General features: G+C 42.9%; 1 protein-coding gene across 5 annotated transcripts in view; it reads right to left on the bottom strand.

Moving 5' to 3' along the window:
* Window positions 1-12699, bottom strand: part of ELK3 (ETS transcription factor ELK3) — a 204576-nt gene that overhangs the window by 68653 nt on the left and 123224 nt on the right. For 3 of the 5 annotated variants that reach the window (XR_014083409.1, XM_081595344.1, XM_081595346.1), the window contains exon 1: window positions 12-436. The exons of the other annotated variants lie outside the window; for them this stretch is intronic. The gene's annotated coding sequence lies outside the window, so the exon portion shown is untranslated. Of the gene's footprint in view, window positions 1-11; window positions 437-12699 lie in introns of those variants that run through there. 5 annotated transcript variants of the gene reach the window in all.

Genomic DNA, 12699 nt, shown 5'->3' with positions numbered 1-12699 from the left:
CTACTACCTACCCAGATGTGGGGGAGCTTTCAAGATCCTTCTTCGGGGGAATTTCTAGGAGGAACCGGGCGAAAGCCCCCGACTTTCCATGCTGACAGGCGTCTGCAGACGGTCTGTTGCTCTTGTAATGAGATCCTGATTTCCCCCCCTTTTTTTTTCTTTCTCTCGCTCCTCTTTTTTTTTTTTTTTTCCCCTCTGGTGTGTGTGAGAGCAGGAAGTTGGAGCAGTCAGGCCGAGCCGGCTCACTTCCTTTACTGCATTATTCCCCAGGCGGTGTGCAGTCTGTGTAAACAGGCTTTTCCGCCCCGCGCCGCGCGCCCCGGCCGCGGCTGTGCGCCGGGGCTGGCCGCCGAGGCCCGCGCATACTCCGCCGCCCGGGGCCCCGCACCGCGCCCGCGCCCGCGCCCCCGCCCGCCGCGCTCCTCGCTTCCTGATCGGCCACCCCCGGGGAGGAGCCTCCGGACCCCTGGCGACTCCGAGTGGCCGCAGCCCCTCCCCACGGGGGGGCGGGCAAGTCGGCCAGAAACCCGGAGGAGCTGCCCCGGCGCGCTCAGGGGCTGACCTTGGGTGGTGGCCGGGGCCGGGGAGGGGGTCCCTCTTCTCCACCCTCTAACCACCCCCCGCCACCGGGGGTCCCTGGGCTGGGGACCGCGCTGGGCTCCGCCGTGGGGGCTTGCCCTGCCCGGTTGGTCTGGACGCGGAGGCCCAAAGTGGGGAGGCGGCTGGACTTGCTGTTTAATGTCAGCTGGGATGGAAGAGCGGTGGGGCATCGGGAGTAGGGTCTCGGTGCTCTGGGCCAAAGGGCTGCTTTGATCGTGGGTGGGGGCGTGATTGCTAAGGAGGAGAAGATATTTGTTGCATGTGCAGAAAAGGAGGCGCGGGTTTTGTCTGAGAAAGAAAAAAAAAGCCAGCGCTGAGTAGGGGGCCCACTTTGGGGGAAAAGGATGAGAAGCCATAAAGTGGAAGCCAGGATTCTCCAGAAGAGCCCTGTCTGGCCGTTCGCTATGGCCTACCCCGGCCCGACCTTTCCTGCTTGCTAAGGGGCTCCAGAGGGAAATGAGCAGCCACCAGGGGCCCAGTGACTGAGGCTTCGGAGGGCGGCTCCGTGGTCTCAAAACTGGACCCCGCAGCACACTATTCCCCCACAAGGACACCCGCCTCGAAGGGCTCAGGCCAGGCTCTAAAGAGAGAGCTCGTCCACTGCCCTGAGGCTTAGAGGAAGGGGCCGGTGGAAGGATCCCCCACCCCAGTCCTGGGCTCCAGCCCCAACTGCTCAGCTTCTGGCCCCTTCCGTGTCCACGCCTCTCCCTCCTGAGCACCGCGGACCCGTGCCTCCCAAACTTAAGAGAGCGTTGTGTAGGGGGCTTGTGAAAACGGGTTTTAACTTCACCACAGAAGTTCCTGATTCGAAAGGTCTGGGATGGTTCTCGGCCCAGGCTCAAGTTAGAATCACCTGGGGAGTGTTTTGAACACTATTGATCTCTATGCACAACCCAAACCAATTAAGTCAGATTTCCTGGTGGCAGGGCCTGTGTGCTTTCCAAAGGGTGGCATTCTAAGAGTTCCCCCACTTGCTTATTTGTTTCTTATTTTTGCATTCTTTCTGAAGATTATTTGTTTATGAATCTCTCACTCTTACTAACTGTGGGCTTCTTAGGGCAGGGTTGTATTTTACTCTAGTTAGCACCAGATCCCACCCCCCAAGTGTCCATCAGAGCCCCTGACCATAGGACAGTCCAGTTCCTCAGCCTTTGCTTTGGGGCTGGCGTGGATAGTTCACTGAGAAGTGGGGCTGAAGCCCACCAGACCTCTGAGAGAGGTGGGAAAATATGAAGAGTTCGGGTCTTGGGGGATGGTAGGAGAGTAAACAAGAAGGAGAGGGTATGGGGAAGAGGGCTATTTATCAACCCCTGATTTTCCACAGCTAATTTTCCACTTTAGGGATTATTGTTTTAATCCCTAGCGGGCTTCTCCTATCACTCAGTAGAGCTCACTCTGTACCCTTGAATGATCCAGCTGGGGACCAGGGGAATGTTAATTTTCTATCCTTCTCAGGGAGAAACAATCTCACACATACAATTCAGAACCCTGTGTTATCTAAAAAGTGTATGCCAAAGCAAAGCATGAGTGTATCTTAAACTAGTGAATTTCATGCTTTTTTATTATATAACTTCATAAAAAATCTTTGTTGAATCCTAATATGTAAGCAAGAGAAGGTTTACATGATTTCATCAGGCTTTGTTTGGAAGAAATGCATCTTTGTATAAGGCACTTCTGAAACACTCATGGGCAGTCCTGGAGTTTCCCAGACCAAATGAAGACCTCCTTAAGTTTTCCTGGTGTTTTAGGTTGTCTATGTCACTAGTCCAAGCATCTGCTTAAAATGAATAACTCAGAGCTGACACAGCTCTTCCTCAAGGTGCAGGGAGGTGTCAGCAGGTCTTAACTCAGGCTGCTATAATAAATGCCAAGGTCTAGGTGCCAGCAGATTTGGTTCTTGGTGAAGGCCACCTCTTGTTGTGTCCCCACATGGCCTTTCCTCAATACACACGTGTAGAAGGAGACAGAGGAAGCAAACTCTTTGGTGTCTCTTATCATAAAGGGCACTAATCCCATTACAGGAGCTCCACCCTCATGACCTCAGTTAAACCCAATTACTTCCCAAAGGCCCAGCTTCTTAATTCAATCACACTAGGGGTTATTCATTTCCATGTGAATTTAGGAGAGACATGGAACATTTAGTTCACAACTGCTATTGGTTTTCTATGCTTTCCTTCTCACTATCACAAAGCGGCCAAAAGATGTAGCATCGAGTATTGTATGATCACATTCTTTTTATGCTTCTGTTATAAAACAGATAGGAGTTTGGATTATATGGATGATGAATAATTTCTTCAGAAACCCTCTATGACAGGAACCCGTAATGAATGACTGCCAGCCAAGAGAGAATGAGGTTTGAAAGGAACAACAGATCTTACCAGAGATTGGAGTTGGTCAGTGTGATGAGTTCGAGGATGCTTGGGGCAGGATGGAAGAGGATCAGCTCAAATAAACCTTATGGATGAAGAGTGGCAGTGGAGGGAGGGATGTCTCCAGAAGAAAATCAAAACCTTGGTGTATTGGTCAGCTTTTGCTGGGATAATGGTATGTAGCAAACAGCCCCAACACCCAGCGGCTTACAACAACAAGTGGGTCTCAGTTGCCTGGGTTCAGGTTTGCTTCACATGTTTTTCTTATTCTGGGACCCAGGCTGAAGGAAAAGGCTCAACACAGGACTTGTGACTTTCTAGAAGAACAAGAGCTCAAGAGAAGTGGGTGGAGACAGATGGAGCCTCTTAAAACCTCTGCTTAGGACTAGCACACCCTCAGGTCAACTCACAACCCAGAGGGGAAAGTGAGTCACGTGGCCAAGTCTAAAGTCAGTGGGGTCGGGAGGAAGTGATTAGGTTGGCTCTTCCCTGGTGGCTCAGCGGTGAAGAATCCACCTGTCAATGCAGGAGTCACAGGTTCAATCCCTGATCCTGGAAGATCCCACATGCCATGGAGCACCTAATCCCATGGGCCACAACTATTGAGCCTGTGCTCTAGAGCCCAGGAACCCCAACTACTGAAGCACATGTGCCCTACAGCCTGTGCTCTGCAACAAGAGAAGCCACCGCGACGAGAAGCCAGCTCACTGCAACTAGAGAGTAGCTCCCACTTGCTGAAACTAAAGAAAAGCCCACGTAGCCACGAAGACTCGGCACAGCCAAAAATAAATAAATAAATAAAATTATAAACATGAAGTTTTTTTAAAAAATTAAAGTCAATGGGAAGATCCCTGATGGTCCAGTGGCTAAGATTCTGTGCTCCCAATGCAGGGAGCCTGGGTTCAATCCCTGGGCAGGGAACTAGATCTGAGATGCCACAACTGAGTTTGCATGCTGTAATTGAAAGATCCTATGTGCCACAACTAAGACCTGGCACAGTGAGATAAGTAAATTAAAAAAAAAAAAAGTCAGTGGGGCAGGGAGAAGGACAAAGAGGAAAGATGAGAGAAATCTGAACAAATAATTTACCATAAGAGAAAATGGATGCTGGGTTTACAAAAACAGCAAATCTCTTGGTTCCCTCATAATTTAACATTGCACAATGTGTAACAGAATGGGATGCTGTGAACAATTTTAAAAAATACAGATGGATGAGGAAGTATAATTAGATAGGACAAGAAAAAGTGAGTTTTAGAATATATGTAACTAAAATATTCTAGAACATAGCAGAACAAATAATATATGAAACATATAAATTGATAGTATTAAACTTATGAATCGATGAATTTTGGTAGAAATTTAAAAGTGGTTTGCTTCACTACTTTGGAGACTGCCTCAGTATTTGGGGGATGTGGGTGGGAGTTGGAAATAGACAGCCAAAGCCTGATGAAAAGGTAACTCACACAGGTGGCAAGTAGACAAACGGAATCAGGAATTTGGAGATCCAGTCCCATACTGACTTGTTCCACCTCTGTGACCTTGACTAAGTCACTCACCCTCTCTGAGCCTGCATGAACATCAGTTTTTACTGACATTGAATGCCAATTTTACATTAAAACAACATGTGCTATGGACTGATTCAAAATTTTTCATGAACTGCATTTGAATGAATATTTAAAATAATTGTATAGACTTGCAGGCAGACCCATTGAGAGTCTGCCTTCTCCTTTTTGCATTGTTAGAGGTCCATCAATGGGGACCTTTGAGAAGCACTGATTTGGATCGTTTTTGCCCTCAGACTGGCCATCCATGGGCCAGAGGTTGGCAAACTGCAGTCTACAAGACCCACTGCCTGTTTCTTTATAACTTTCAAGGTAAGAATTAACTTTTTCTTAAAAAAAAAAAGTTTAATTGTGGTAAAAACCATAACATAAAATTTATCATCTTCATTGTTTTTAAGTGTTTAGTATAGTAGGGTGTAGAGTCTATTCACATTGTGGTACTACTGATCTGTAGAACCATTTCATCTTGCAAAATTGAAACTTTCTACCCATTAAACACAATGCTCCATTTTCTCTTACTCCAGCCCCTGGCAACCACCATTCTACTTTAAATTTCTATGAATGCAACTACTTTAGGTACCGCATGTAAGTGGGATTGGGTTTCCCTGGTGGCTCAGACGGTAAAGAATCTGCCTGCAATGAGGGAGACCTGAGTTCAATCCCTGGGTCAGGAAGATCCCCTGGAGAAGGGAATGGCTACCCACTCCGGTATTCTTGCCTGGAGAATCCCATGGACAAGAGGAGCCTGGGGGCTACAGTCCATGGGGTCACAAAGAGTTGGACATAACTGAGTCACTAACACTTTCACTTCTTTTCATAAGTGGGATTATACAGTATTTATCATTTTTGTGACTGGCATATTTCACTTAGCATAGTGTCCTCAAGCTTCACCCATGGTATATCATGTGATAGGAGCTCCTTCCTCTTCAAGGCTGAGTAATATTCCATTGTGTACACATACTACATTTTTTTAACCATTCATCTGCTTATGCACATTTGGGTTGCTTCTACCTCCTGGCTCTAGTGAATAATAAGAATTTATGTGTTTAAATGATTGAAAACAAGTCAAAGGAAGAATAATATTTTGTAACATGTAAAAATTATATGAAATTCAAATTTCAGGATCCATAAGTAAATCTTTTTTGGAACAGAGCCACCCTTACTCACTCACATGTTACCTAATGCTGTTTTTGTGCTACAGTGGCATAGTTGAATAGTTGTGACAGAGACTGGTATGGCCTATAAAGCTGAAAATATTTACCTTCTGACTCTTTACAGAAAAAGTTTATCAACCCCTGGAATAGGCCATCAAGTTTTGCCCTGTTTTTTGTTTTGGTTTTAGCTGCATTTTCTTTCTGATTCTGGAGACCTCTCTCTCTCTCATATGGGGTTAAAATCTTAGTATCTTTAACAAACTTCCCATCCAGAAACTTCCTCAAAGGAAACCAAGTTGTTGGACTTCATTTAATTCCTCTTATTTGGTCTTCTGCTGAGATGGGGAATAGCTGGTTTGGATTCTCCTAGCCCTGGAGATAGCCTTTCAAACTTTTCTCTTGTCTCTGAACAAACCCGAGTTCCCAGTCCTGTTTACACACTGGAACCACGCATACCAGGGCCTCACCCCTGAGATTCTGAAGTTAAATCCAAGAATCTCTATATCTTCAGAGCTCCACCCAGATGACCTCTCTGCTCATGAAAGCCTTGTAAATGTCTTACTCATCCTTTTGACTAAACTCGAACTCCACCTCCTCCAAGAAGTCTTTCGAGATCCACCAGATGAAATCCATGGGCCATTTCTCCTGCATCGCCATCATATAGGGTTTGAACTTTACCACTTAGCATTATCCCTAATGCCTACCAAAAAAGGTGCTAACAAATTTTTTAATCAATCAATTCATCAATAATTAAAGGACTGATATACAAGTTCTATAAATGATGTTGTACATTACTAACTGAGACACATGAACGATCACTAGAAGGGAGAATAATTGATGACATTTGGAAGGAATAAACAATGATTCCAAGCTTTAGATTTTTTTAGATTCTCAATTGATTGAAACTTATGACTATTTTATATACCCACACTCACCCCCAAACCACACTATATCATTAGAAAGGAAAGGAGATTTTCCTTTCTATAATCTCTGTAGATTATACAGATATATATATATACACATATATATATAATAATCTGCTGTAATCTCCAGGGTGAATACAACTGAGAAACTATTCTGAGCAGCTACTGGTCAAAATCACTTTCTACATAATAGAAATCTGATTTTTCCAAAAAGGTACAAATGGTCTTGGCTCTTTTTTTTTTTTTTTAGTGATGCCTTGCATAGAGTTCCTGTATAAACAACTGCTTTGGATTTTAAATGTGTACAACAAGAAAATAGGACACTTTCTCTGTTTTAAATTTATTGGTGTATAGTAGCTTCACAACATTGTGTTAGTTTCTGCTATACAGCAAAGAGAACCAGCCATATGCATACACATATCCTCTGCCGTCTGGATCTCCCTCTCATCTAGGTCACCACAGCCTCAAGTAGAATTCTCTGTGCTATACAACAGGCTCTCAGTGGACTGAGGGTTTAGCCAGTCACCTTGTAAGACATCACAATTGGAATCTGAGAAATACCTGCAGAAGACTGAGTTTAGGGGGAGCAGAGGTGCAGTACTGAGTCTCTCCAAGAGCATGTAGATGTTCAACGATGTCATTAGTGGAACATCCATGATCCAAGGGCCTCATATCTCCCACAGGCTGCTGAGGCTACAGATGGAACCCACGATGGAGGAGAAGAGAAATGCCACCTACAGCTGCTGTCAGAAACCAGGCAACAGGGTTTGGAGGTAAAGGAAGCTGGGGCAATGGCATGTTTTTGAGCTAGCTTTAAATTAACTAGGATTTCTGTAGGCTCCGGTGAGAGCTCTGAGGACAAAAGCAGATGCTGGGGTAAAATGTATGGAAGAAGTGTCTCCCTCCCCACAAAGTGTCAATGGATACTCTTAAGAGAGGGTGAGACTTGGTAATATTACATTCACCCCCACCCCCCACTTTATCTCCATAGCAATACACATTTCTTGAATAAATGTGATAGATACTCACAGAGCAAAAACAACTAGAAAATATGTGTAATGCCTCACACTTTAAAAAGTGCAATTAAATAGATGAACTCAATCAGTCTCTAATAGTATGAATCCTGTTTTACATTTGATACAACTGAAGAGTGGAGATATTGATTTGTGGGTTAAGGGTCATACAGTAAGTGATGGGGTTGGGACTAAAGTCCAGGTTTTTGGACCAAACCCCAAATCCTTTCTGGTAGTCTTTGCTGAGTTCTAATAGAGGACTGCACAAGGTAAAAAACCTAAGATCATGGCATCCACTCCGATCACTTCATGGCAAATAGATGGGGAAAAAGTGGAAACAGTGGCAAAATTTATTTTCTTGAGCTCCAAAATCACTGCAGACTGTGACTGCAGCCATGAAATTAAAAGATGATTACTCCCTGGAAGAAAATCTGACAAACCTAGATAGCTCATTTAAAATCAGAGACATCACTTTGTCAACAAAGGTCTGTATAGTCAGAGCTTTAGTTTTTCCAGTAGCCATAGATGGATGTGAGAGTTGGATCATAAGGAAGGCTGAGGCGTTGAACTGATGCTTTTGAATCGTGGTGCTAGACAAGGCTCGTGAGAATCCCATGGACAGCAAGGAGATCAAACCAGTCAATCCTAAAGGAAATCAACCCGAATATTCATTGAAAGGACTTGATGCTGAAGCTGAAGCTCCAATACTTCGGCCACCTGATGGAAACAGCTGACTTATTGAAAAAGACCCTGATGCTTCGAAAGATTGAAAGCAGTAAAAGAAGGGGATGACAGAGGATGAGATGGTTGGATGGCATCACCGAATCAATAGGCATGAATTTAAGCAAACTACCAGAGATAGTGAAGGACAGGGAAGCCTGGGGTGCTGCAGTTCATGAGGTTGCCGAGTGGGACACAACTGAGTGACTGAACACCACCACAAAGTAAAGAGTTGAAACCTAGAATGGAGAGGCTGGGGAATTGCTGGGAGTGAAGCTTCTACCACTAACTTGTCATATTGCCTTTCTTAGACTGGTTTCTTTCTTAGAATGGTTTGAGCATCTTCCCCCGTCAAACTAGAAACTGAGGATACTGGACCGGAGAGTGTCTGAGACCTCACCTCCCACTGTCGTTATTCACAGCAGTTCTGCCTAAGAAGCCCCTGGTCACAGAGTCTGCGCAGCAGAAGGCTGGGGCATTTTAATCTGCCCCCTGGAGCAGCAAGTTGAAAACTTTAACTCCAACCCACAGGCGTAAATGCAGTTTACATCTAAGTCCTATACACACATATAAAGGATTGAAACAGGTTTCACAATAGATTTTTTTTTAATGTTTATTACGTGTGATACATTTTGATATCTTCTCTCCCTTTTTATTTGCTTAGAAAATGTCATTTGCAGCCCATCAGTTTGACTTCAAGATCCCTGAATGGTTTGAGAGGTGCAGCTTAGAAAGCTGAAAAGTGAGGGTTAGTGGTGAGGCAGACCATGTGAAAAGAGGATCACAGAAGCCAGATGAAGTCCACTGGGAGAAGTGGCTTAATATAAAAGGGAGAGTATTTTTTTGTTTGTGTATGAGTCAGTGTCCTTCTAAACATCCCCCCACACTTTCACATTGTCTGCCATCTCACCAAGCACGTTCCCAGCTCTGTCTTGAAGCTCTCTTCCCCAAATGCAGTATTTAAGAGATACTTCTGAATGTCCTAGCTTTGTTTATCACTTTTTTGATTTATCAACCCATCAGTCAACATGCTTCTTGAGGAACATTCACTGTGTATGTAGCCAGCTGCTATACAGCTGGTCTTCAGTATCTGTGGGTACTGCAATTGCAGTTTCAACCAAACATAGATTGAAAATATTTGGGGCGAAAATTCTAGAAAGTTCAAAAAAGCAAAGCTTGAATTTGCTGTGTACTCAGCAACTATGTACCTAGTATTTACATTTTATTTACAACTACTTACACGGCATTTATATTGTACTAGATTTTAGAAGTAATCTAGAGATGATTTAAAGTATATGGGAGATACAATGGAATATTACTCAGCTATAAAAAAGAATGAAATGATGCCATTTGCAGTGACATGGACAGACATAGAGATTATCATACTAAGTGAAGTCAGAAAAGACAATACCAGGTGATATCACTTATATGTAGAATCTAAAAAAGTATTACAAATGAACTTATTTACAAAACAGCAACAGAATCACAAACATAGAAAACAAATGTACAGTTACCAAAGGGGAAACAGGAAGAGGGATAAATTAGGAGTGTAGTATTAACACATACATACTACTATATATATAAAGCAGATAAATGACAAAATCCCACAGTATAGCACAGGGCACTAGATTTGATATCTTGTAATAGTGTAGAATGGAAAGGAACCTAAAAAAGAATATATATATGTAATCATTTTACTATACACCTGAAACTAATACAACTGTTACAGTGTTAGTAGATCAACTGTACTTCAATTAATAAGTAAACCAATCAATCAAAAAGCAAATTTCAAAAGCCGATTTAAAAACACATGCGGGAGGATGTGCGTAGGTTATATGTGCATAGCTTATATGCAAATACCAATGGACAATTGCGTTTACCGTAGTGAGACAAGTGATATTTTAGCGGGGTAGTGGTAGGGGGCACATAACAAGACCCAGATGTCACCATGGGAAGGCTGGTTTGGCTGATGGTCCATGGTTAGCACCTCCTTGGTGACAGTCTGAGCCTAAGCTGACAGGTACAGAGAGTAGAAATACACCTCTGAGCATGGCCTCACTGGTCAAGGCCTCATGTTTAGCTCTAACATTGTTGCCCAAGGATCTCATTTATGTAGGTGCAGACAGCCTGATAAAGTTGAAAGTAGAAGGCATTCATCACAAATCCTTATATGTACATCCACTCCAACCACTGCTTAAAATGCACTAAGGACTAATATTTTTGTAGGTCCTTAATTATATTGTCACCAGCACAATCATATTGCATTGTGTTTTATATGTTAACAATTAAAATGTAAAATGTGACAATATTTTGTTTTATACCCTTCTTTTAGCATTTGTTCAGTTTTTAATATACCTAGAACTTCAACGAATGGCAATGGTCTATGCCATTCCCAACTTGGAAAGGCACCACCCCCAGGGGAAACTATCTTCTCAGTGATACAGCTTTATTGAAACATTGCCAAGTAAATTTGCTTGTAATGAAGAGCATTCCTTTTTCAAAGTGACTAAAATACTTGCCTCTACTGTTCAGAGGACCACTTACATAACCAACCAAGCCAATCAACATTTTTTTAAAAATTTGAGTATAATAGGTTTACAATGTTGGTTTCTGCTGTACAATAATGTGAATCAGCTATATATATATTATATATATATATATATATATATAAAATATATATACACACATATATCTCCTCCTTCCCCCACCCATCCTACCACTATAGATCATCACAGAGTGCCGGACTGGGATCCCTGTGTTATACAGCAGTTTTTCACTAGCTATCTGTTTTACACATGGTAGTGTATATATGTCAATGCTACTCTCCCAATTCGTCTCACCCCCACCTTCCCCCACTGTGTCTCAAGTCTGTTTTCTATGTCTGCATCTCTATTCATGCCCTGCAAATAGGTTCATCAGTACTATTTTTGTAGATTCCATATATATGCATTAATATACAATATTTTTATTTTTCTGATTTATTTAATTCTGTATGACTCTAAGTTTATCCATATCACTACAAATGACCCAATTTTGTTCCCACATCATTTGAGGATTTGTTGCTTTGTTGTTGTTCAATTGCTAAGTCAACCCCATGGACTGCAGCATGCCAGGCTTTCTTGTCCTTCACTGTCTCCCGGAGTTTGCTCAAACCCATGTCCATTGAGTCCGTGATGCCATCCAACCATCTCATCCTCTTTCACCTCCTTCTCCTCTTGCCCTCAATCTTTCCCAATATCAGGGTCTTTTCCAGTGAACCAGCTCTTCACATCAAGCGGCCAAAGTATTGGAGCTTCAGCTTCAGCATCAGTCCTTCCAATGAATATTGTGTTGATTTCCTTTAGGATTGACAGGTTTGATCTCCCTGCTGTCCAAGTGACTCTCAAGAGTCTTCTCCAGCACCACAGTTTGAAAGTATCAATTCTTTGGTGCTCAGCCATCATTATGGTCTAACTTCCACATTTGATTGACTACTGGAAAAACCATAGCTTTGATTATACGGACCTTTGTCAGCAAAATGATGTCTGTGCTTTTTAATATGCTGTCTAGGTTTGTCATAGTTTTTCTTCCAAGGAGCAAGCATCTTTTAATTTCATGGCTGCAGTCACAGTCAGTGGTGATTTTGGAGCCCAAGAAAATAGTCTGTCACTATTTCCTCTTTTTCCCCATCTATTTGCCATGAAGAGATGGAACTGGATGCCATAATATTAGTTTTTTGAATGTCGAGTTTTAAGCCAGCTTTTTCACTCTTCTCTTTCACTTTCATCAAGACATTCTTTATTTCCTCTTCACTTTCTGCCATTACAGTGGTGTCATCTGCATATCTGAGGTTGTTGATATTTCTCTTGGCAATCTTGATTCCAGCTTGCAAGTCATCCAGCCTGGCATTTCACATGATGTACTCTGCATAGAAATTAAATAACCAGGGTGACAATATACAGCCTTGACGTATTCTTTTCTCAATTTTGAACCAATCCATTGTTCCATGTCCAGTTCTAACTGTTGCTTCTTGACTTGCATACGGGCTTCTCAGGAGGCAGGTAAGGTGGTCTGCATTCCCATCTCTTGAAGAATTTTCCAGTTTTTTGTGATCCACACAGTCAAAGACTTTAGCATGGTCAAAGAAGCAGAAGTAGATTATTTTTAATTCCCTTGCTTTTTCTATGATCCAGCAGATGTTGGCAATTTGATCTCTGGTTCCTCTGCCTTCTCTAAATCCAGCTTCTACATCTGGAAGTTCTCAGTTCACGTCCTGCTGAAGCCTACCTTGAAGAATTTTGAGCATTAGCTTGCTAGCACATGAACTGAGTGCAACTGTACAGTAATTTGAACATTCTTTGGCATTGTCTTTCTTTAGG

The sequence above is a fragment of the Giraffa tippelskirchi genome, chromosome 4 (assembly GCF_054371585.1).
Source record: "Giraffa tippelskirchi isolate mGirTip1 chromosome 4, T2T-mGirTip1v1.2.pri, whole genome shotgun sequence".
In the NCBI taxonomy this organism is placed as follows: domain Eukaryota; kingdom Metazoa; phylum Chordata; class Mammalia; order Artiodactyla; family Giraffidae; genus Giraffa; species Giraffa tippelskirchi.
This window is presented reverse-complemented; position numbering and strand designations above follow the sequence as displayed.